The 25,415-nt window shown below is 40.1% G+C and overlaps 2 long non-coding RNA genes across 2 annotated transcripts; one reads left to right on the top strand and one right to left on the bottom strand.

Annotated features, from left to right (window-relative positions):
* Positions 1 to 1,613: 1,613 nt before the first annotated feature.
* LOC139193900 (uncharacterized) lies at positions 1,614 to 3,416 on the bottom strand. Its single transcript, XR_011578433.1, has 4 exons — positions 3,275 to 3,416; positions 3,101 to 3,169; positions 2,665 to 2,723; positions 1,614 to 1,679 (listed from the first exon to the last, which is right to left on the bottom strand). It is a non-coding gene; the product is annotated as an uncharacterized lncRNA (long non-coding RNA).
* Positions 3,417 to 21,642: 18,226 nt separating this feature from the next.
* On the top strand, positions 21,643 to 23,841 carry LOC103421854 (uncharacterized). The gene is made up of 5 exons (XR_003770763.2): positions 21,643 to 21,790; positions 21,866 to 21,894; positions 23,058 to 23,145; positions 23,395 to 23,459; positions 23,571 to 23,841. It is a non-coding gene; the product is annotated as an uncharacterized lncRNA (long non-coding RNA).
* Positions 23,842 to 25,415: the final 1,574 nt, after the last annotated feature.

Below are 25,415 nucleotides of genomic sequence, written 5' to 3' on the forward strand. Positions count from 1 at the left end.
GCAACATCATAGGACGACAGTAGGTATGTATGTGAGTTGATGTTTATTAACTTTGCATTCCAATTCAGTAGTTAAATCCTTTATATCCACCCTTCTATGTGAATGAACCTCTGTAATCAAATAGTGTCACTTCCAGCAAGGCTTATATCTCTCTCGAACTGACTTCAACCTTGTATTTAGCACCCACAACTTCTGCCCTGGCTGAATTTCTCTACAAAGAATTTGGTTTGTCAATAAGCTTTTTCTGTTTTCCCCTTATAAATGTTAGCCTTCTCGCAGGACTCACTCAGAATTTCTTCAAGTTTGATAGGCAGTGCTGGTGCACTGTCTGTTAGAGCAGCTAAAACATTTTTCTCAGTAGCCTTCCTTGTATCCGAAGTGGTCATAGTGCTCAGGAGCGGAGCATGTGGTGTATAAGACTCTTCATTCCAACACGTCAGTTTTAATGCATTTCTGCAACTTAGTGTGTTGCTTTGCAACCTCTAGATTGGGAATGTATGGCATTTAGACTTGGGTGGAGCAGATTCTGGGAAACTTTCAGGATTAACCTGTGCTAATTCTCCTATTGGTCATGAGTTACTGGCTAATGGCTCTTCCGTTTCTGTTTACTTAAGCGTGTCATCATGGCTCATCTCATAACATAATGTACGAGTTGCACAACACTCCTCTGAACCTCGTGGGTTATCTACAGGCTGACTTGGAAAATCGGCTCTCTCACTTTCTGTCAATTGAAAATTGAGCTGCTCAACTTGCTACTCCAGAATTTTGGTGACGCCATCGTATCCTACATCACATGGTTTCGGCTTTCAATAGATTCAACCAATTTTTCAAGTGCAATCTCTGAAGATATGCTTTGGCTGGCACATTGGGTTACTCAAAAGGCTGCTGAAAACCTACCCACATAGAATTAGGATGCTCCCATATTTTAAAATTTTGAATAAGGATCGTACATAGGAATGGGCAAATATTCATTGGTTATGAGTAATCGCGATTACCCGTCTATTTAAATTAAACGGTTATGGTTATGGGTATAAATAAACGGTTATGGGTATAACCGTTTACCCGTAAAATTTAAATGGGCGGTTATGGGTATTAACCATGGTTATAAACAGGTAACCGTTTACCTATTTATTTTATATATGTAAAACTAACACAAACCATGTTCTCGATCCAATAATAATACTTAGCACCCAATAAATTAGCAAGGAATTTATCGGTCATTCTCTCAATAACACTACTACATTCTCATCATTAAGGAATTGGTCAAATTAATTTAAATTTCTTGCGGGTAACCATGAAATTGAAAGAAATGCTTTGACAGAAATGTCTTCTAAACAATTTTTGTAACTATATAATACTTAGCAAATATTATATTTACCTTCATTGGTAATAGTTAAAAATATCATCCGTAAACTATTATTTCAATTATTGGAATGATATAAAGACTTAAAAAATTAAAATATGGAAATGTATGATGAATGTACCTATAACTGACACACCCCGTCCCGAAGGAGGGCATGCTGGCCGTCACGTGAGAGTGACGTAACCATTTACACAGTACGGAAGCTTTAAAATACAATTTATAAGTTGATACACCCGAAGGTGAGTCCTAATTTTGTCCAATCTGTCAGAACACCGTCAAATTCCTCGTAGTCACCACACCTTTGTGATTCCTGAACCTGGAGGGGCGCAAAACCAAAATTGAGTGGGTCAGTAAAACAATTCTTTTCCAAATCCAAACATTTCTCAAAACGTTGTAACCCCTCTCCGTAAAACCTGTATACTTTCCCAGAAATATAAAATATAAATATACATATATATATTCTCAATACTTCAATTCATTAACTCAACATTTTCATCATAATTATGCCATGCCACATCATCTCAACATTTCTCATATTAATTATGCCATGCCACATCATCTCAACAGTAATAAGGTATGAATGCATCAACATAAATCATATCAGGTGCAATAAAGTAATCAACCGGAGGCCCTTTACTAGCCCGGTTGAACCTAGAGCTCAAAATCTATCACTCTCACACTCTGCCGGAGTCACTCCGCGTGACCTGTCCGGCCTTCTGCACATAAGTTACGCTCTAGTGCTTCTCATAAATCATCTGTGCACATAATCTAAGGTCACCCACCAGTCGGAATCTCACTAACACTCTCGCGACTGGCCTGTCGTACCCACTCCGCGTGGACTGTACGACTAGCATCTACTTGGATCCAAGGCGAGCGTGCGATGCGGTGAATACTATAAGCACTAAACTATGGTGCAGGATTTGAGCTCAATATACATCAACATCATCATAACAGAAATAAATACTCACCTGTGCATCCACCGCACCATTTCATACATATGCATCATAAATCAATTCTTACCTGTGCGTCCACCGCACCAATTCATATATATGCATCATAAATCAATTCTTACCTGTGCGTCCACCGCACCAATTCATACATATGCATCATATATTAATTCATGCATGGCATTTCAACTCACATTTCTATATACTTTTCATATCAATTCTATGCATGGTATTTCACTTCCCGTTTTTCCACATAACTCATATGCATTTCATTTTAAACATATTTTCATTTCAATTCAATTTCTGGGAAACGTCAAGTATATATATATACGGAAAACAAAACTGCCCACTCACCTGGAGTTCGTCCAACAACTCCCTAGCACCACACATCAAGGCGTCATGACGATCGCCGCCTAGAACAGTAATCAAATCCAACCTCAGAATTCATATCGATAGAATATATAACTTATATAAAATACGTCCCTACGTAGATCGATCCGGAAGATCTGCCACTCAGATTTTAAATCCATAACTTCCAGAGGTCCACAATATATCTCTAGGACAACATCCTAAAATTTCATCACCATCCAACGGTCGGATCTCCGTCAATTTCCAAAACTAAGTGACGGTTAACATTGCGCCCCCACGCGCATCATCTTCTTCCTTGGGTCGCCGGACTGGTTTTTCCGGCGGCCGTTTTTCAAATTGCCATAACTTTGTCATTTCTCAACGAAATCAAGTGATTCAAAAACGAAAGTTGTAGCCCTTGAAGAGAAAAAGAGAATGGTACCTTGCACAACACCTAGTTCGCCGTGGTTTGGCCGGAAACGTCCTCTAAAGCCTCGGAGGTCGCCGGAAACTGGGTATTTTTCAAATGAGTATAACTTCTTCAATACTCAACGAAATTGAGTGAAACAAAAAGTAAAGTTGTAGTACTTGACGAGACGAAGAGATTGATACCTACCTCAACTCCTAACTCGCCGGGGATTCGCCGGAAAGAGCCTCGAAAGCTCCGGCCAAACTTTGAACTTGTCGATCTCCGTGTTCTTACGTCCAAAAACTTCCAACGAAGCACTCCGAGCTTCCTTGGGACTTCCTTAAGCTCACTGTGAGCTTGGTTTCACCTAAAACAAAGCCAATTCGAAGATCATGAACAATGCTCTTCATGGGAACTTTGAAACTAGGGGTTTTCCGAAGCAAAACTTACCTAAAATGGATACCAACGTGATCGTGAAGTCCTCAGGATTCCAATGGTGGTCTCAAACTTGACGTTGGTATAGATTTAGGGTGGTTTTGTGGTGGTCCGTGTGAGTTCGAAGGAGAGGGAGAGAGAAAGTGAGGTCTGAGGAAGAGAGAGAGAGTACATACGGGAAATGGGGAGGGAATCAGGGTAGGAGGCCCTACTTAAATCCCAAACACAACTTTAAACATACTAATGTAAATCCAATTGTTAAATTTTCGCCCCTTAGTCCCGCTTAAGGGCATTTTGGTCTTTTCACGTCCTCGGAATTAAAATTCCGGGACGGGCTGTGACAATAACGGTGTTTAATTGTCAAAAAAAAAATTATGATAATTTTTTTTTTAATTTTCAAGTTGTTAAAAAACATATAGACATATGAAAAAAGGGTAATGGTAAAAAAAAAAAAGATAAACGGGTTAAAAAGGATAAATGGGCAAACGGGTATTAAACAGTTACGGTTAAATGGGTATGTGGTTATGGGTATAGTTAACCGTTTATAAACGGTTATGGATATGGGTATAACGGTTTAGGCAATTATCCAACGGGTAAACGGTTATGCGGGTATAAGCATAAATGGTTATGGATAAATTAACCGCAGTTACCCATTCGCCATAACTATTGCCCATCCTTCATCGAACATAGGCCTTTGAGAGTTGTCCTTCATATTAATATAATTTTGCACATACTCTGGAAAATATTCCTTCTGGGGATAATGCAAAATATTGTGGGTATTCAAACTGCAAAGAACGAACTGTAGGTGTTCATTATGAAAATCCAAAAAATCCTTTTCAGCTAATGACTCTCAAGGGTCGGGCAGCTTCAGGTATAACGAAGGCCATTCTATCGTCGCTGTCCACACAAGTAGAGCCCAAATTTCACCATTCTGCAAGGAAAACGAAAATAAAATAAAATAAAATAAATAAAGTTTATATACCCAAATAATCAACTAATAATATAATAAACACAAATTATTTAAAACAATTCAAGGCAACGGCGTTAATTTCTTGATAGGAGTTTTACCACATGCAAAAGTTGGAATAAAACACTCAAAAATATTTGCAATGAGAACAAAGTAATGTAGTATAAACGGATCAAGCAAAGTCGTTATCCATAGAGATGAATGAATAATTTGTCTTTAAAACGAATTCTTAATTAATTATTTAATACAAAGTTTAGAAAGAGGTTTGAAATTGTGAATTAAAATAACACAACAATGAAATAAAATCAATAAAAGATATCGGCAAAAATAGTAAAAAGAGTAAAAGACGCGATTTTGGAAGATTAAATTTAAAAGACACTAGGGTTCTGCAATCACCTTAATAATCATATGTAGTTTTCTAATTACTTATGCATTACACATGCAACTTTGAAAGTAAGGTTTCTGTGAACACGGAAAATTTCCTGAAACGAAAGAGACAAGAACAACGTGCACAAAATAATATTTGTGTTTGATTATTTTGGGTTACAATCTCTCTCTAATTTGATCCTCTGATTCGATCTCCGTAAGGTGTTGATTTGTGGATGTTTCGTTGATCCAAGGGCCGTCGAGACTTGATCTTGGATGAACTGTTGGAAGTTTTTTCAAGGGGCCGTGGGCTTGATCTTTGAAGGTGGATTTGAGCGGATCTTCAAGGAGCCGTTGGGGCTTGATCTTGAGGATGAGTGTTTCTTCAAGGGCCGTTGAGGCTTGATCTTGAATAATGGTGATGAACGGATCTTCAAGGGCTTTTGGGCTTGATCTTGAAGAACTGTGATGAACGGATCTTCAAGGGCTTTTGGGCTTGATCTTGAAGAACGGTTGGATGTGTGGATTTGTTGATGTTGTTGATCCAAAGGGCCGTTGGGGCTTGATCTTGGATGAACGGATGATGAACGATGGTGCTTTCTTCAAGGGCCGTCGGGGCTTGATCTTGAATTGGTGGAAGTTCTTCAAGGGCCTTTGGGGCTTGATCTTGAATTGGTGGATGGTTGATCCAAGGGCCGTCGGGGCTTGATCTTGGAAGAACGATGAACGAGGAACGAAGAACACTTTCTTCAAGGGTCGTCGGGGCTTGATCTTGAATTGGTGGATGATTGTTGATCCAAAGGGCCGTTGGGGCTTGATCTTGGAAGAACGATGAATGAAGAACGAAGAACGAAGAGAGCCTTCTTGATTCTTCGGGAACCTTGAGAGCTTTAGAGTTTCGAAGCTTCAAAGATTTGGGGGATTCTCTTCCAATTTGGGAGTAGAGAAATGTATTTGTGAATTCCTTGATTGATTCTTTGATGGAGGAGCCTATTTATAGGCTTTGGGAACGAATCACCATCATCCATTTGTTTTGGTGGATGTTGTAGGTGAATTTTGGTGGATGTTTGTAAGTGAAACTTGGTGAATGTTGTAGGTGAACTTAGTGTATGATGTAGGTGAAGTGAATGAAGGTTGTAATTTTAATACAATGGTCAACATTTATTTCACCAAAATTTCAATGTTTACAAATGTAATCTTAATGCAATGGCTAACATTTATGCCACCGAAATTTCAATGTCTACAAATGCCCCCACTTCAAGGCGCGTTGTATACATGTGCTTGCTACATGTAGGAGATGCGTTTTGAAGTCCCTTAATGTAGTTGTCAATCCAAGGGTCATCGAGGCTTGATCTTGAATTGGGCTGGATATTTCTTCAAGGGCCGTTGAGGCTTGTTCTTGGACTTTGTTTGAAATTTCTTCAAGGGCCGTCGAGGCTTGATCTTGAAGGTTGAAATTGGACCACAAGGAGCTTTATGTGGTAGATGATCTTTGGCTTTGGTAGTGGATGAATCGGCACGTATTTGTTTTTGCGCTTTGTTGACTTTCCACAGCTTTGATCTTGAACTGGGTTGGAGGATTTTTTGGATTCCTCCAATTGTTGATTTTCCACAGCTTAATCTTGAACTGGATTTGATTCAAATATGGTGGACGCTTGATCTTGAATCGGACTTGTGATTTCCTCAAGGGCCGTCGAGGCTTGATCTTGAATTTGGCCGGAAACTTCTTCAAGGGCCGTTGATGCTTGATTCTTGAAGGTTGACTCGAACACATGGCAAGCAGGCACGAGGTGAAGGTGACGACTTGTTGATTTGTTCAATCTTTCTAATTCACACCTGAGCAGTTTGGTCAACGGTATGATTTTCAAGATTGATGGGCTCTTCTTCCAGTTTGTGACTTGATCTTTAAAGACTTGATTCAAGGGTGGTGAAACGGCACATGCAGCCCACAACGCCTAGCAAGTCGACCCAAGAATTTGAGGGTCAAAACGAGTCCTCTACCCAGAGTGATTGTAAACCTGATGATATAAGATACTTTTGATTTTGAAGAAGTAGCGGATGAATTGACACGTGCTTTGTTGTGCTTGTCTCCACATGCTTCAATGTATCATTTTCCCTTGTCTTATCTATTCTTGTGGTAGAATGTAGCATCTTCTCGAGTTCTTCAGCTCAGACTCCTTCTGTTGAGCTGACTGTGCAGGCTGCATTCTTTTCTGCTTGTTTCTTCAGGCAGATGTGGCAACTTCTTGAGTTCCTTAGCTCGGACTCCTTCTGCTGAGCTGATTGTGAAGACTGCATTCTTCTCTGCTTGTTTCTTCTGCACGTTGTCTCCACATGCTGCAAGGTATCATTTTCACTTGCCTTATCTGTTCTCCAGAAAAATGTGGCATCCGAGTTTGAGTGGAGGTTCCGGCATATTGTTTTCTTTATCCTTGTCTTTGTAGGTAAGAACAAGGAAAAAGGAAAGGACAGGGAGAACGCATGATATGAGATACTCTTGCTTTCTACCCTGGTGATATGAGATACTTTTGCTTTGGTGTCATTTGTTTGCAGAGGTACCCCAAGGAATAAGAAACACTGAGTGACTCGAGAGGCTTCGTTGGGAAGGCATTCTCGGAGATGAAGAAAGGTTATGTATGTCTGCCTTGCTATGGAGGGTGAAGGTGGACAATTATAGGAAATTCTTTAGTACCTGTAGAGGTACTATTCTTTTACTCGTGTCGGCAACCAATGCGTGATTGATCAGTATAGCTTCACGTGCTTTCTTCTTTATCAGAAATCTTCGACAAATTGTCCGTAATTTTCGTCAAGCTAAGTGTGCATGTGACATGTGTTGACGAGGCTAAAAAAGACTGGCGCCTCTTCGATATCTGGGATCGGCTCTTCGACAAATTGCCCGTGATTTCCGCAAAGCTGAGTTTGCGCGTGACGGGTGCTGATGAGGCTAAAAAAGACTGGCACCTCTTCGATATCTGGGATTGGCGTTTTAACAAATTGCCCATGATTTCCGCAAAGCTGAGTTTGCGGGTGACGGGTGCTAACGCGTCTGGAAAAGCAAGATGCTTCTCCGATTTCTAAGCTTGCCTCTTTGATTTTTTAATTGGCCTCTTCGAATTCTGAGCTCGCCTCTTCGATCTTTGAAATCCCGTCGAATGTTGATCTTTATAGAGGCACGCAGTTCGTTTCAAAGCACACTTGAATTTTCGCTTGTAGAAACTCCCTTTTTGCACTTCTAAGATCTTGATTTGTTCGACCTCTTCTTTCTTCAACACCTTTGAAAATGTCTGGACCCTCCGACCGTCGTTTTGATTTGAACCTGGGTGAAGAGGTAGTCCCATCTTCTCCAGATAACATATGGCGCCCATCCTTCATATCCCCTACTGGTCCTCTTACCGTTGGGGATTCAGTGGTGAATAATGATATGACCGCTGCGGTGGTGGCCCGAAACCTTGTCACTCCCAGAGATAACAGACTACTTTCCAAACGGTCTGATGAGTTGGCTGTTAAGGATTCTCTGGCTCTCAGTGTGCAGTGTGCAGGTTCTGTGTTTAATATGGCCCAACGCCTATTTGCTCGAACCCGTCAAGTTGAATCATTGGCGGCTGAAGTGATGAGTCTCAAACAGGAGATTAGAGGGCTCAAGCAGGAGAATAAACAGTTGCATAAGCTCGTACATAGCTATGCGACAAACATGAAGAGGAAGATTAACCAGATACAGGAATCTGATAGTCAGATTTTACTTGATCATCAGAGGTTTGTGGGTTTGTTCCAGCAGCATTTGCCTTCGTCTTCTAGGGCTGTACTGCGTAATGAAGCTCCAAATGATCAACCTTTGGCTCATCTTCTTCCTGGAGTTCCGCCGAGTGGTGTGGCTTCAAACAGTCAACCTCCGGCGCCTCTCATTTCTGGAGCTCTGCCGAGTGGTGAGGCGGCACCTGATCGTCCTTGAAGATCCCCTCATGTAAATTTGATTTGATTTTTTTTTTTTTAAGTATGTATAATGCAAATTTATGTAAAATTTCCAGAAAAAATAAATAAAAACGGACTTTATTTCTCTCAATGCATTTGTTTTGTTTTTTTTTTTTGTAAATACATAATAACATATGTATTTATTTATTTATTCTTTTGTAATAAAATTGACTTTCTTTAATAAAACTTTTATATTTTATATTTTATATTTTTTTTTTATTTTGATATGACTGAACTCGAAATTGAATGTTTGAGCCGCCTACGTACCCTTCCAAAGAAGAGATCAAGCCATAACATAGTTCAAATGAGTGATGAATTTAACAGTAATTTTGATGATGATTTTGCCGTACACAGTTTATGCTCTTACGGGCCAGGAGCTTTGGTGTTGCCTTTTATGCTCGTGCAGACCAGGAGCGTTGATGTCGCCTTTTATGCTCATGCAGGTCAGGAGCGTTGATGTTGCCTTTTATGCTCGTGCAGACCAGGAGCTTTGTGCCATGCAGTTTAGACTCGTGCGGGCAAGGAGCTTTGGTTCGTGCAGTTTAGGCTCGTGCGAACAAGGAGCATTGGTTCGTGCAGTTTAGGCTCGTGCGAACAAGGAGCATTGGTGTTGCCTTTTATGCTTGTGCAGACCAGGAGCTTTGTGCCATGCAGTTTAGACTCGTGCGAGCAAGGAGAATTTGTGAATTTTGTCAAGCAATTTTGGAGAGGCGTTCCTCACAATCTTCATAGCAAGGAGCCTTGACCGAGTGATTAAAGAAGTCTTTGGGAAAGAAATCGCGCATCGTGATGGGGATGGACGATATATGTGTCGAAATTTCATCATCTTCAACACGTTCACGTTGCTTTGAAGGTTGACAAGAGCTGCTTTGCCCCCTTTCCGATTGGCGGACTTGTGGAGGAGACGTATGCTTTTTGTGCAATTTCTTAGGAGTGACTTGAGTCCATCCTTCAACTTTGCTTGTCTTGGAGGATGCCCTATGAGGTTGAGGTAAAAATTTTGAGTCGGAAGAGCCAGAAGTGATGGTGGTATAGTTTGACTTCACCACATCGTCAAGATCTAGCTCGATGATTCCTTTATGAGCCAGCTTCATGATGAGATCTTTCAACACGAAGCACTTTTCTGTCGGATGACTGATGAAGCGGTGGAATTTACAGTACCTTGGACTGTCGGTGCAATTTATCTCTTCTGTCTGTCTGCACTCAGGCAAGCCGATCACCTTCTTTTCCAGCAAGTCTTCTAACATGGCAACCACATCAGAGTCGGGGAATGGATAAGTTTTCTCCTCAAGCTCCTTCAAAGTGCGTCTACGCATCTCTTGATCACGAAAAGCTTCAGCTTGAATCGCATTGCCTCGTGTAGGGATTTTGACGGGAGATGTGTTGACTGTCATTGCTTCTTTGGTGGATTTCCACATAGCCTTCTCCACCTTTGTGTCAAGAATTTTGTCGTTCTTGTAGTCGGCGATTGGTTCCTTCTTCCCATGATGGGTGATGCTCAACTCCATGTCATGGGCCCGAGTGGCCAGCTCTTCGAAGGTCCGTGGTTTAATGCCTTGAATGATGTATTGCAAACCCCATTGCATACCTTGGACGCACATCTCGATTGAAGAGGTCTCCGAGAGCCTGTCTTTGCAGTCGAGGCTTAGAGGGCGCCATCTGTTGATGTATTCAATGACCGGCTCATCTTTCCTTTGATTTGTGCTCGTTAGCTCTAGCATGCTCACAGTGCGGCGAGTGTTGTAGAAGCAGTTGAGGAATTCCCGTTCCAATTGCTCCCAGTTGTTGATTGACTCAACCTCTAGGTCCGTGTACCACTCAAAGGCGTTTCCTTTCAGCGAGCGCACAAACTGTTTGGTGAGGTAGTCTCCCTCCGTCCCCGCGTTGTTGCAAGTTTCGACGAAATGTGCAACGTGCTGCTTTGGGTTTCCTTTTCCATCAAACTGCATGAACTTTGATGGTTGATATCCCATCGGCATCTTTAGGGCATCAATCTTCTTTAAATAAGGCTTTGAGTACAACCCGGAGGTATTTGAGCTCCCTTCGTACTGTGCCTTGACGGTGCTGGCAATCATCTCTTGCAACTGCTGGATAGAAAGAGATCCCATGAGTGCCGCTGCTTGGTCTGGCTCCGGCTTCGCATCGATTCTCTCCACCGTAGGCTCATCTTCTGGGTTAGGGTTCTCGCCGTCCTGTGGCTCCAGTCGGCTGACGAGTGCAGCGATTTGCAAGTCTTTTTCTTCCACAGTTCGGGTTAGCCTTGCTATCGCTTCATTCATTTAAGCCAGTTGTTCTTCGATGGAGGTAACGCCGATGGTCATGACTTGTGCAACCAATAGACGTGACTTTCCTTTAGACATCCAGGATGCTGACGAAGAACGTCGTTGGCTGTTTTGGGATGTCATCTTGTGTGCCTCAGCAGCATGCTTCGGTGCCCCCAGCGAGGTCAAGTTGATGACAGACTTGCACCTTTGATGCTCCCCTTGCTCTTTTAGTGGCACCAACTTTGAAGTGGCATGTTGAGGAGCGGTTGTGGTGCCAATGGATTTTCCGTTTGCAGCAGAAGTGCTTAGGATCCTTCCCTCAGTGGTTGCGAGAACGGCTTGTCCCTTGCTTGATGCCATTGAGTTTAAGGTGTGTTTGGATTCCTTGAACGAAGAAAGAGATGAGAGGTAGAGATGGTCCCACTGGGCGTGCCAATTTGTGAACATGGAAAATTTCCTGAAACGAAAGAGACAAGAACAACGTGCACAAAATAATATTTGTATTTGATGATTTTGGGTTACAATCTCTCTCTAATTTGATCCTCTGATTCGATCTCCGTAAGGTGTTGATTTGTGGATGTTTCATTGATCCAAGGGCCGTCGAGGCTTGATCTTGGATGAACTGTTGGAAGTTTTTTCAAGAGGCCGTGGGCTTGATCTTTGAAGGTGGATTTGAGCGGATCTTCAAGGAGCCATTGGGGCTTGATCTTGAGGATGAGTGTTTCTTCAAGGGCCGTTGAGGCTTGATCTTGAATAATGGTGATGAACGGATCTTCAAGGGCTTTTGGGCTTGATCTTGAAGAACTGAGATGAACGGATCTTCAAGGGCTTTTGGGCTTGATCTTGAAGAACGGTTGGATGTGTGGATTTGTTGATGTTGTTGATCCAAAGGGCCGTTGGGGCTTGATCTTGGATGAACGGATGATGAACGATGGTGCTTTCTTCAAGGGCCGTCGGGGCTTGATCTTGAATTGGTGGAAGTTCTTCAAGGGCCTTTGGGGCTTGATCTTGAATTGGTGGATGGTTGATCCAAGGGTCGTCGAGGCTTGATCTTGGAAGAACGATGAACGAGGAACGAAGAACACTTTCTTCAAGGGCCGTTGGGGCTTGATCTTGAATTGGTGGATGATTGTTGATCCAAATGGCCGTTGGGGCTTGATCTTGGAAGAACGATGAACGAAGAACGAAGTACGAAGAGAGCTTTCTTGATTCTTCGGGAACCTTGAGTTTAGAGTTTCGAAGCTTCAAAGATTTGGGGGATTCTCTTCCAATTTGGGAGTAGAGAAATGTATTTGTGAATTCCTTGATTGATTCTTTGATGGATGAGCCTATTTATAGGCTTTGGGAACGAATCACCACCATCCATTTGTTTTGGTGGATGTTGTAGGTGAATTTTGGTGGATGTTGTAGGTGAAACTTGGTGGATGTTTGTAGGTGAAACTTGGTGGATGTTGTAGGTGAACTTAGTGTATGATGTAGGTGAAGTGAATGAAGGTTGTAATTTTAATACAATGGTCAACATTTATTTCACCAAAATTTCAATGTTTACAAATATAATCTTAATGCAATGGCTAACATTTATGCCACCGAAATTTCAATGTCTACAGTTTCCTTTACGCATATTCTACTTGTGGCATTCAAGCTAAAATTTATATCAAACATGCAATCCCTTCATGCATTCAGATCAAATATAAGCATGCATGACTCATTACACTTTGTGAAATCCTTTTGAAAAACCACGCAACCCTTAAGATGTGACATCCGCCCAAGGTGAAATTATTTATTAACCACAAGAAGCCATAGCGAATTTATGGGTGGCATTCCAATAGAAATTTCATCAAATTACTTATCTAAATATCCTAATGGTCGCAAAGGTCTATGACATAAAGACAGTTTAAACACAATAATTAATAATTCAAAGTATGCATACATAACATCAAAAGAAAGTTAATTAGTTACACATACTCATAAATAAAATCAAAGAAAATATTATTGAGAAGAAAATGATTGAAAACACCTTATAAAATAAACTTGAATCATTAAAGGCTCTCTAAGCCGAGTTCTTCGAAGTAGTGCTAGCCTATTGTGAGGTCTTATGTTTGATTCTTGCCGAAAGACAAATTTGAATCACATTATTACTAGCTCATTGTGAGGTTTAGCCCAATCCTCCATTCCCTTAGTATAAATAATATCGTTTGTTAATATATATATATATATATATATATATATATATATATATAGCCATTTGGATAGTACTAGTAGATTATCACCTAAATATCAGATGTCTAAGAAAGACACCGCTACTCCACAAGTGGGATTAAGTATGTTGGGTGTCAAGTGGGACCGTTTGTGACCCTACCCAAAATGTGGTAGAAATGTTCATTAATTAGGGTTTCTAAAATAAATCAAAGATATGCAATTAATAATGTCGAAATTATCATGTAGAAATGACTACCAAGAATGTTGTCCCTTATTTAACTAAGGATGAGAAATTGATTATAACAAACTATGTCGTGTGGCTACTTTATGGGATGCTTCAAGCCGTGGTATGCAGCCAGATCCTTTCCATGGTTGGTTAAACGTTCGGCGAGAGAACCACTTCCAATTGCGGTGTGTTAGGAATTTTCATTGCACGATGATCAGTTCAGAACGGCATACCCCAATATTAGGTATTCATCTTTAAATTTTGGGTTGCGAGAGGGGCGAGATTTGACTCGAAGCCCATTAATGTTTCCATCCCAATCTTCGACAACGGCTAGGATGTCATTATGCCAATCCCTGTCATGACAAGGAACATTCTAGATATACGCCCATCAGGCAAGACTAGATCTGACCGTAAAGTAGTAGTGGCAGTCAAAATCCATCATGATGTTGTGCAACATTGTAAACTCAGGAATATCCAACTTAGCCCAATATCATTGGTTTAGCAACTCGAAGCATGTAATAAATCTAAAAGCGATGGGGGAGAGAGTCTAGATAGCTATGTCATAACACAGCAGAATGCCCTTCATGAAGAAGGAAATAGGAAAACGAAGACTGACGTTGGGTACATTCTAGTATATAGGCATTGGGATCAGACGGTGCCGGCAAGTCAGCATAGATGCCATAGATGCCATGGTTGGGTTCCTACCAGATCCAGCTATCTTCACAAGTATGATCCACGTGATTGTTCACTTGTCGGAAGAGGCATTGCTTGCGGTCTTGTCAACTATCGCTGGATGTATCAAGTAGAAAGGTATATAATCCTCATCATTTTAACTGACGTTTACTAATTTTTATCGTATCATTTTATTTTGGCAGGCATCTCGGGGAATTGAAAAAAAAGTGTATGCAATAGGGTGAAGCCTGAAGGATCAATTATAGAGGCTTGGGTTCAATATGAGTCACTTACATTTTGTGGAATGTATTTAAAAGATGTGGAGACGACTTTCAATCGTCCTTAGCGCAATAATGACGGGGGCGTGAGTAAGGAGAAACTTTATGTTTTTGGCCAATGCGCACGACCCTTTGGAGATCCTGTAAGAGGCAAGTCGTATTCCAAAAATGACATGGAGGTAGCGCATTGGTTCGTACTGAACAATTATGATGAGTCAATGGTATATCTAGATGAGCATGAAGAGATGATGAAGCGAGAACATCCATCGCATTTGTATGCCAAGAAACACCGTGAATTGTTTCCACAGTGGTTTATCGAACATGTAAGTTATATATGTTTTGTAGTTGACATATATATTGTAGTATTTAATTCTCTCAAACCAACATGTGCATGTTTTTGTATACTGTTAGGTGTGTTGATGCACAAAACCGGATGGTCTTGGTACAACGTAAATCCGACCGTGAATCTGCATAAAATGTAAATGACACAAGAGTTATCGTGGTTCACCCCAAGGTTTGGGCTACGTCCACACTGATTGTATTATATTTCTCTGTTGAAGAGGAGGAGAGAGCTTAGGGGATGTGAGGAGCTTTGAGAGGGGGTGAGAGGAGCTTTAAGAGGGGGTGAGAGGCTTAGGGTTTATGAGGGTGAGGAGGCCCTTTTATATAATAAGGGCTCCTCCCCTAATTACATATTTGCCCCTTCCTTTATTACATAATTACATTTAAGTCCCCCGAGTATTTATACGAGGTCTAAATACGAGGCCCTAAATATGGTATAAACAGTAGTCCCCCAAGTCTTCAGACAAGAGAGTCTTTTGGCTGGAGACTTGAAATTCAATCCATGTGTGGGCCGAAGTAACTAGATGTTGTCTTGAACTGATGCTCGATATGAGGCGGTGCTCAATCTGAAATGATGCTCAACTAGAAGTGCGAGGCTCGTGGCTTATGTTGCCTTAGTTGGCTCAGCTTGTGGCATTTGACGATGAGGGAGTCCCTTTTATAGAATAGGGGCTTGCTCCTCAATACATGAATGATGGGCTAGAGTTGATGCTCACGGCGAGGCGGTTGCTCAGTAGGCGGCGATGCTCTCTAATGGTGGTGAGGGAGTCCCTTTTATATAATAAGGGTTCACTCCTCAATACATAAGTGATGGGTTAAGAGTGATGCTCACAGCGAGACGGTTGCTCAGCTGGCGGCGATGCTATCTAATAGTGGTGAGGGAGTCCCTTTTATAGAATAAGGGTTCGCTCCTCAATACATAAGTGATGGGTTAGGAGTGATGCTCACAGCGAGACAGTTGCTCAGCTGGCGGCGTTGCTCTCTAATGAAGGTGAGGGAGTCCCTTTTATAAAATAAGGGCTCGCTCCTCAGTACATGAATAATGGGCTAGAGTCCTCCAAGTATTTTTCATAAGGCCTAGTTGAGGCCCAATATATGGTACATAATGTAGTCCCCCTAGTTTTCGGTCAATAGACGTTGTTGGTTGAAGACTTCAAATTCAATCCATGTATGGGCTGAAATGGCGGTTGTTCGGAGGCGGTCTTTGTAGACCATGCACTGAAGCTTTGTAGGTGAAGCTTTGCAAGTGAAGCTTTGCAAGTGAAGCTTTGAAGCTGGAGCTCTGTAAATGAAACTTTTGAAGCTAGAGCTTTTGTAAATGAAGCTTTTGAAGTTGGAGCTCTGTAAATGACTCTTTTGAAGCTAAGACTTTGTAAATGAAACTTTTGAAGCTGATTGTCATGAGTGATGCTCATGAATGTTTAATTGACATGAGTGATGCTCATGAATGTTTGATTGACATGAGTGATGCTCATGGATGTTAACATGAGTGATACTCATGAATGTTTATGTATGATTGATATGAGTGATGCTCATGAATGTCTATGTACGAATGACACGAGTAGTGCTCATGTATAATTTTGAAGTACTGGGTGTACTTTTGATCACCTGGTTGGTGGCATAAATGGCTAATTGCCAAATTATTTTAGAGTACGGTTTGTACATTTCATCACCTGGTTGGTGGTATGAATGGCTGGTTGCCAAATGATATTGAAGTACGGGTTGTACATTTCATCACCTGGTTGGTGGTAATAGCGGCAGGTTGCCGAATAATTTTGGAGTACTGGGCGTACTTTTGGTCACCTGGTTGGTGATAATAGAGGCAAGTTGCCGAATAATTTTTGGAGTACTGGGCATACTTTTGGTCACCTGGTTGGTGCTATTTTGGGCTTATGGGCCTTCGCCCTCCATGACATGCCAGCCCATTAATTTTGGGCTTTGCCGTTTTTTTTTTTTTTTTTGTATTATTACCCTCTGATGGGATTTATTCAAATGTCTCTGAGAGATAAAAAAATTAAATTACATCATTCAAAAAATCAATAAAGCAGTCTGTGTTACTTTTTCTTTTGCTTTTATTTTCTGCTTCGCTTTTGCTTTCCCATGTGCTATCGCAGAGCAAAGCTTCCCTTTTTTCTTTGTTTTTGCATATGGGTGGTCGACAGCGTGCCCTCCTCCTCATCAGTACCTCCAACACCAACTTAGCATCTTAAATACTTTGGAGAGCCACCAGAGTATTTAGTGGTGGTGGTGGGGTTCTGTCTTCAAGATCCACAGCTCCATCCCCCTTCCTATCAACCCCTTTAATCATTTTCCCATACTTTTTCAGCCTACACTTTTGGCATCCCAGGCTCACCAAAACCTTCTACAACTGTTCGTTGTTTGGGTCAACGTCATCGTCGTCATCGCTTGCGAACTTGCCACCGATTCGACGAGCTTGAAAAGCAAAAGCTTGGGATCCGAAGTGTCGATCTCGTTGTGGATGATGCCGAGGGAGAAGAGCTTGTAGAAGCAGTCGATGACAGGGTAGACGACCTTGGGGTAAGCTGAATCTACGGCGATGAGGACGGGGCCGAGAGCAAACTCGGCGTCGGAAAGAAAAATTCCAGAAATGGGTGACTTTGGATCGAAGATAGAGGAGTTGGTGACAAAATCGAGCTTGTCGAGGGCGGATTTGCAGGCGGAGACCAACTGGAATGCTTGCGCCAGGCGACGTTCTTGATGATTTTATCGAGGTTGACCCCGGCGATGCACGATGTATTCATTCAGTTTCTTCATGCCCTTGAAAGTCGCCTGGAACCGGGGCTCCATTTTGGAAATGAAATTGCATGCGGACCCGACCCGACTAGCATCCAGGAATATACCGAGTTCCTTCTGCTATGAACTCGCCAGTTTTAGGTGGTAAGTGATCGTCGGAGAAGCATAATACATGCCGGACATTGACACCGTTGGAATCGCTGACCAAGGAACCTTTTAGGATTTGGGTGTTCCCACACCCAGTCACCATGGATATGTGCTCGAGAGTTGCTTCTTCTCTTCGTTGACTTCGACCTCCACCATTATTGTTTGGTTTCGAATCCGTCGTCCTTGGAAGTTGTCTTCTTCTTCATCACTGTTTCAAGTCAAGCCTCTCCAAGTTTCAGGCTCTGGAGATCCATCACAAGATTCGGATCCTCCGACTCATGAACCGAGTTGACTCGGTCGTCCAAATTAACGACCTGGGTTGAATCTGGAAGTGAACGAAACGGTGGATGGGTAGGATTCAAAAGCCTTTTTTTCCTCAGAACAATGGAGGTCATCGTCTTCTCCTTCTGGGCGGCGAAGATTGTCCACTTGATGTGGAGGCTGGTGGGGAGCGGGACAAAGACGGCGTCGAGTTGGGATTGTCCAGAACGGCATCATAAGAGCCGTAGATCTTAGCGGTCGGAGCGAAATGGTTAGCCTTGGCGACACATGTAGAATTGTCAATAAAGCGGCTTCTGCCAGTGTAAAGCGTTGCATTTGGGGCTCGAGCTATGACCTACAAATCACGTGGACTTTCAGGAAAGAGGACGCAAATCGCGATCACCAAAGATACCTGCCAACAATTACGTTATCTCCCTTCTTTTCTTTTGCCGTGTCTTCCACTTCTTTGTGGAATTGTTTACAATTCCACTAACACTTTTTTCTTTCTTTATTCCTTTCCTCCATTTTCTTCTTCTTTTTGGGTTTTGTAGAGAGATAGAGAGAGAAGAGGTGGTGGTTTGGAAATGATGGCTGTGAACGTGATGTTGCAATTGACAGAAAAAATCTTGGTCTCGCCGCCGACGTAGCAGAGCCGGTTGTCTTGCAGGCGAGGGAGGAACCTTCCGCCGTAGCTGCACATGAACTTGGCCTTGTAATTTTGGGTCTATCTCTTTCATGCATGCAACCACCCCTGTTCAGTCTCCCATTGAGCTTAACCACAATCTTTCCAGCTCTATGGTCGTCACCATACTCAAACTCTGGTTTCCACAGGAGGCCCACTTCCACACTAATATTTGAAGAATAAGTATAATAATAAAAATTATTAAAACAATCTTGCTTTAAGAAAGTGTGGCCAGCATCTTGTAGTAAAAGAAGACTTATCTTCTGTGGTTTGGATAGTGGGATTGTGGGCTGGCAGATAGTGGGATAATGTCTAACAAGCAAAGTTGATGTCGTTGATGCTTTGTCGATGCTGCCAAGTTGATGCTCTGTCGGTATTTCATGATTTCGTGCTGCTGGTCTTTTTTAGAGCGTGCATGGCCATGTTGGCCGCTGGTAGTGATGACGGTGGCGGTGCTCTGTTCTTTCTTCATGGTTTCTTTGTAGAAGATGAGGTGGTGGTGTTGTCGATGGAACGGTAAATGGAGTCGAGGAGGGAGGAAGAGAAAGATGTGTTGAGTAGCAGCAGCAGTTGGGGCTGCAGCTTCGGCAACACCTGGGGCAGCGATGGAAACTGCATCGCCAAGGCCAGCATTCAGGACAAGATCCTCGATGTTTCTCTTCCCATAAAGTTTGGCGAAGAGGCCAGGCCAGTAAGACTCGACAGGGACATTGGCAGCTTTCACCAAGGTTGCAATTTTCTCGGCAGTGACGGGGATGCCTTCGTCTTGGAGGAAGGAAGCTTCTAGAGACACTGCACCGTAATCGCGGGGAAGTTGTCGGTGAACTGGGTGTACTCCGACAAGATCATCGTACCTCGGGCCATGAAGCTGTAGATGAACGATTCCTGAGTCATTGTCGAGTTGGCGAGTGAGTTCGCTCGGAGGTGTGGAAGCAGCGGTAGCAGACAAAATTAAAAGCTCTGGTTGGTCTTTGTTTCTTTGTTATCATGGCAATTTTTCACATTTATTGAGCTGATTTGTTTCTTTCTTTGTTTTTGGTTTCCGTGTGTGACTGGCTGACAAAGGAGAGAGAGGTGGTTGGAGGTCTGCGACATTTTTTTTTTGAAAAAGCTCAAAGAGTGAGGTTTTTGGGTTCTGCAAATTTTGCAGATTCACAGTGGAGGTTGTGAAGTTTTCACGATGGTGAGATGAAAAAATGAAAGAGAACCGACATAGCTTTTTGTGTCGTTTCCCACAGACGGCGCCAAATGTTGATGCACAAAACCGGATGGTCTTGGTACAACATAAATCCGACCGTGAATCTGCATAAAATGTAAATGACACAAGAGTTATCGTGGTTCACCCCAAGGTTTGGGCTACGTCCACACTGATTGTATTATATTTCTCTGTTGAAGAGGGAGAGAGAGCTTAGGGGATGTGAGGAGCTTTGAGAGGGGGTGAGAGGCTTAGGGTTTATGAGGGTGAGGAGGCCATTTTATATAATAAGGGCTCTTCCCCTAATTACATATTTGCCCCTTCCTTTATTACATAATTACATTTAAGTCCCCCGAGTATTTATACGAGGTCTAAATACGAGGCCCTAAATATGGTATAAACAAGGTGAATAAATTGAAAGCATAATTCCTCCACTTACAATGAAGAGTTATATAACTTAGCGTTCAGACCGATTTGCAATGAATTATTCTCGGGTTGCCATGTTAATGGCGTCAAGGTTTTGGGGGCCATACGAGATGACAAGTTGTGTACGCAAAACAGCGGTGTCTATGTCCCAGGTGGAGGTGAAATTACATACATTGATTTCTATGGCAAACTAACAAGTGTCATGCAATTTCTTTACAAAGACCGATGCCAAGTGATCATGTTTAAGTGTCGATAGTTTGATACAAACCTAAATATTTAAGGAAGTGTTAAAATTAACCATGGCTTACTATCTGTGAACACTAACAGAACTTGGTACGATACCGACCCTTCCATTTTGGCAAACATGGCAAAACAGATTGTGTATTTGGATGACCCTAAAGTCGGGAAAGGTTGGAAAGTTGTTCAAAAGATGCATCAGAGGAATGTGTAAGCTATACCAGAACAAGACCTAGTGATGACGACATCGACAACGTCACTAACCAACATTTAAAATCTTCAATGGAAAATGATGCGGAAACACTTCGAGGTACAAATCTTATCCAATAATCGTTTCAGATACAAGAAGTGGCTTCAATTGAAATATCGATTCGGTCAATTACAATTGACCTCGGTAATCTTCCACGATATGATGCTACAGTGGGTCCGAACGACGACGATGACGTACCTATCGAGGAGGAGGAATGAGATACTGAAAATGATGATAGCGACGATAGTGAAATTTTTTATAGTTCGGATGATGAATAATGTAATTTATTTGTGACTTGCTTTGTAAAACATATTAAATGATTTTGTTTTGTAATTTATTTATCTTATGTTATAAATAAATTGTTTTTATTTGAATAAATATAAATTAAATTTTTTTTTGACTTAGGTAAATAATATTTTTAATTCATTGCAGGACGAACATAAAGATATTCGTCGTGCAAATGATGTATAAGTTCCTTTTTGTGGCACAAGAAGTTGAAAATTTGACCTTCTGAGCAGACGCGAAAATAATTACGTGAAAATTTGAATTTTTTGCGCGACATATTTTATATATACTAAAACCCAAAACGGGTGGAACACTGTTGATGAACAGTGAAAGTAACAGTGTTTTTCCGTTTTTGCCCTTCTTGATTTTCCATTTTTGCCGTTCTATTCCTTTGTGTTATGATTTTTTTGGACCATTTTATCCTTACACCAACACTTTGCGCTCGGACATGCCCTTATTCCTTTTATGTTCTGATTTTTTTTAATCATTCTACCTTTTCAGTCCACGTGTTTGTCATCCGTTTTCATTTTTGCTTCGCTGCCCTTTTCGTGTCAACACGTGTTGTTCCAGTTGCTTCCATTTGTTTCCAAAGATTCCACGCGTTGTTCATCGACGCTGCCCTTTAGGTACGAAAATTTCAAATTTTTTTTGTGTTTTTTATTTGTTTTCAATGTTAATTTCTGATTAAATTATTATTTTTGATAAACCTATTTAGAATCTAATTTGGGTTTTGCCTGGATTCCAGAGTAAAAACCTTGAAACTTAAAGGTAAGAAAATTTCAATTTTTTTTTATATTCATTTTCAGTGTTACTCTGTGATTAATATTATTATGGGTTTTCCAGAAATGCTATTCTTGCTGAAGACCTGCCATGTAAGTGATTTAATTTTTGCTTTTCGAACTTTTCGAACTTTTCATGCATAATTATGAATATGTAGATGATTTGAGGGCAATTGTTTTTTACTTAATCTCCAATTCAAAGTGAAGGATATTGAGTTTTGTTATCATTTTAGTTAAAAATGTGTCACCATTTTAGTTAAATTTAATCCCTAATTGATCTGACTAACCAGCCAAAAAGGATTATACTCAAAATGTCCGCAAATAGATGGGATTTTATTAATGAAAATTAATCCTTAATCTTCCTCGGTTCTGTTGTGGGATCTCCATATAGCAAATTTATCCTACACTGTATTTCAAAAATCGTAGGTTAGATTGACTACTCTAGCTATACAATTCTTCCGTGTATGCTTTCCCTGATTGATATAAAATCATACATGAATCTTCTGATTCAAATACTGTAGCTAATAAACAGATGAAATTAATTTGTAAAATTGGGTTCTGACATTTGGAAATTAGTTTGAAAGCATGTTTTTCTATATAGTGTTAAATATATGCACAAATGTATTAAAAATTTTACATGCTTTTGGGCAACTATTTTTGAGGTAGGTGAAGTCCTTCTGTTGCATTGATACATCTATATCTTCAATTAATTTAGTCTATTAACATTCAAATGAATTAAGATGTAATATTGTCACATGAAAGTCAGTACTTGCTGACCACATTTACACATCACAGATTCACAGAACACATGAACTACATTTTTCTTGGTTCTGCTTTTTAAAAAATATAGTTAACAAATTCACCGATTTGGTAAAGTGCTTTTATATGCACTTTAGAATTGTGATATCTTCCCAATTTCTGTATAAATTGTGTTTCCATCATTAGGGTCCTCTAATTATGTACAATCTAGACAGATTCACTGTCTAATTATAAGTTTGTAGCTTCTCTACAATTTAAAAAGCAAGAAGATAAGTAGTAATGGTGTGAATTAAAAACATGTAAAAAAATATTATTTATAATTGAACAATCTTATGTCAAACAAGTTGTTAAGATAACACTCAAACATAAGAATGACATAATATGTAACTTTGATAAAATTGCTGTAACGGTACAAAATTCTGTGCTACAAAACCTTACACGTGTTTATAGTTCTTAGACACTTAACAGATGTAATTAGTTTTTGCTTTTTTTAACAGATATTTGTGTCCCAAGCGACATACAGAATAATTTACAATGTCTTCAGCTTCTATTGATCTGGCCCAGTTTACAGCTCAGGGGAAAGAAGTAATACTCTCTCTCTGTTATGATTTATTCAGATTTCTCAATGTATGAGTGCTGCTTAAATTCGTATCTATCATTCGTGTTTAATTTTTAATAATTGATGTTTCAAAATGATGATATAACAGTAATGTTATTGGGTTTGTTTTGGTTTCTATGACCTATAGTATGTGTTTATCTCAGTCTACCAAAATATTAATCACCACATCAGTTCAATAGTAATTTTATGTATCATTTCTTTGTGACTTTCTGCAGAACTTGGAATCAGACATAACATGTATGATGAATAAGAAACTCATACACAGAATGACCCCACCAAGGTATATGCAAATTAAAATCATAACTTGCGTCAATATAGAAGTATAAATTATTTTTTAGCACACAACTTTGACATAATAATTTGTCCCATAATTTATAAACATATTATACAGATTTCAGCTACCTGGCAATCAACGACTAATATCTCTTCTAAGAAGGCAAGATCAACATATGGCATGTCAGAGCAGTATATTTTTCACAAACAGATGGTAAAATTGTACACATCACATTAGGCAAGTTTCAATCTTTTCTACTTCTATTTTAACACATTTCTAATTAACATTTCGTACTAAATTTTGATTACACTTTATTTATATATTTGATTTCAGAAAGTCGAATTACCACCTAGGAAAAAAATACATTTGAACTCCGGTTATAAGATGACTTCACACCTCTCTCTCTCCACTCTCTCTACCAAAACTCAGTTTTGAACTTTTTATGCATATTTTTTTTTATTCATTGGCTGTCTTTATTATCTTTTACAGTTGTATTCACAACTGTACAAGACACTCCGGAATTTGTTACAACAAAATGTCAATTTTTCCTTCTTTGGAAACATCTCAAGCTAGGAACAACTCTGGTATCCAAGCTTTACATTCATTGTATATAACAATTGAAGAAGCTAATAATGTTTTTCAACATTGTTTAGCATGTAGCAAGCTTTGTTTGACTGTATACTCTCAATACTGCATTTGTCAATTATGCAGTTATCATTAGTTCAACTTTTTGAATAAACAATTATCTTCTACTCTACACTTTGAAAAAATAGATCTTTCTTTTAGTATCTAAATTTGCTCCGTTCATGATAAATTTACATATAAATTGTATTGTCATTCGTAATGCTCTGTTTTTTCACTTAAACATTGTTTATCAAAATTGAAGCTATAAAATATTTCATATAATTTTCAATCCCGCAACAACGCGCGGGTACAAATTTCTAGTATCTTTCTATTCGTCACGCAAGAACCTAGGGATTTAACTGAAATAGCAAACACTTTCCCCTCAGCTCTTCTTCTCCGTAAACCCTTTCTCCCTCCGACAGCCGTCTCTTTCACTAAATCTCTGTCACCCTCTCACCCCCTCACCCTCTTGCCACCTCAGACTCTCTCTTCCTCCTCCGACAGCCGTATCTTTGAGATATATGCACAATTTTAGGATTATTTTGTGCTTTGATTATAATTAGGGTTGTAATCTTCTTTGATTTTGTATATGCACAGCATGGGAATGATTAATGACCTCGATTGGGGTTCTAATCTAGATTGGGAATGAATCTATGCAGATGGTCATATATAAAAATTATTTTGATTTTTTAGTAATTTTGTTTGTATGCTCATAATGTAAACTGGGTTCTTATCAGATTGTATAGTTCCATTATGTTTGTAATTTATTTCTTTTTGCTGATTACTTAGCTGGGTTTTCCTTAAATTACATAATCTGTTACCTTTATTTCTCTGCTAGGTGCTGATTATTTTAACTGGATTTTCATCTGATTTTTTATCCATTTTTTATTTTAGTTTTCTGCTTGATTTGTTTTAAAAGTTTACCGTTATCAGAGGATGAATATTTACTTTTTTATTGCTTTTTCTGTTTGATTTGTTTAAATGTTGCTGGGTTATTGACCAAAAAAAAAATGTTGCTGGGTTTTCATCGGATTTTATAATCCGTTTTCTATTTTGCTTTGTTCATAATGGCAAAGGAGAAGTTCTTAGGTAGTGATTGGGTTGTATAGTGTGTGTGGTGGGAGGGAGAGGGAGATCCATAGGATTCTTGGTGCTGGTTTGATTCCTTCAGTTGACAAAACAATAGGAAACTTGTGTAAATTAGAGATTCAAACTTTGGTACATAAAGTTAAGCACTGTTTTGGCCAACTCAAGTTTGCAACTAAAGAACCTAAATTTGAAGGATAAAGGGTGTAAAAGGAATTTGAGTTTCAGAGAATGTTTGAAATATGTATTGTA

The sequence above is a fragment of the Malus domestica genome, chromosome 17 (assembly GCF_042453785.1).
Source record: "Malus domestica chromosome 17, GDT2T_hap1".
Classification (NCBI taxonomy): Eukaryota; Viridiplantae; Streptophyta; class Magnoliopsida; order Rosales; family Rosaceae; genus Malus; species Malus domestica.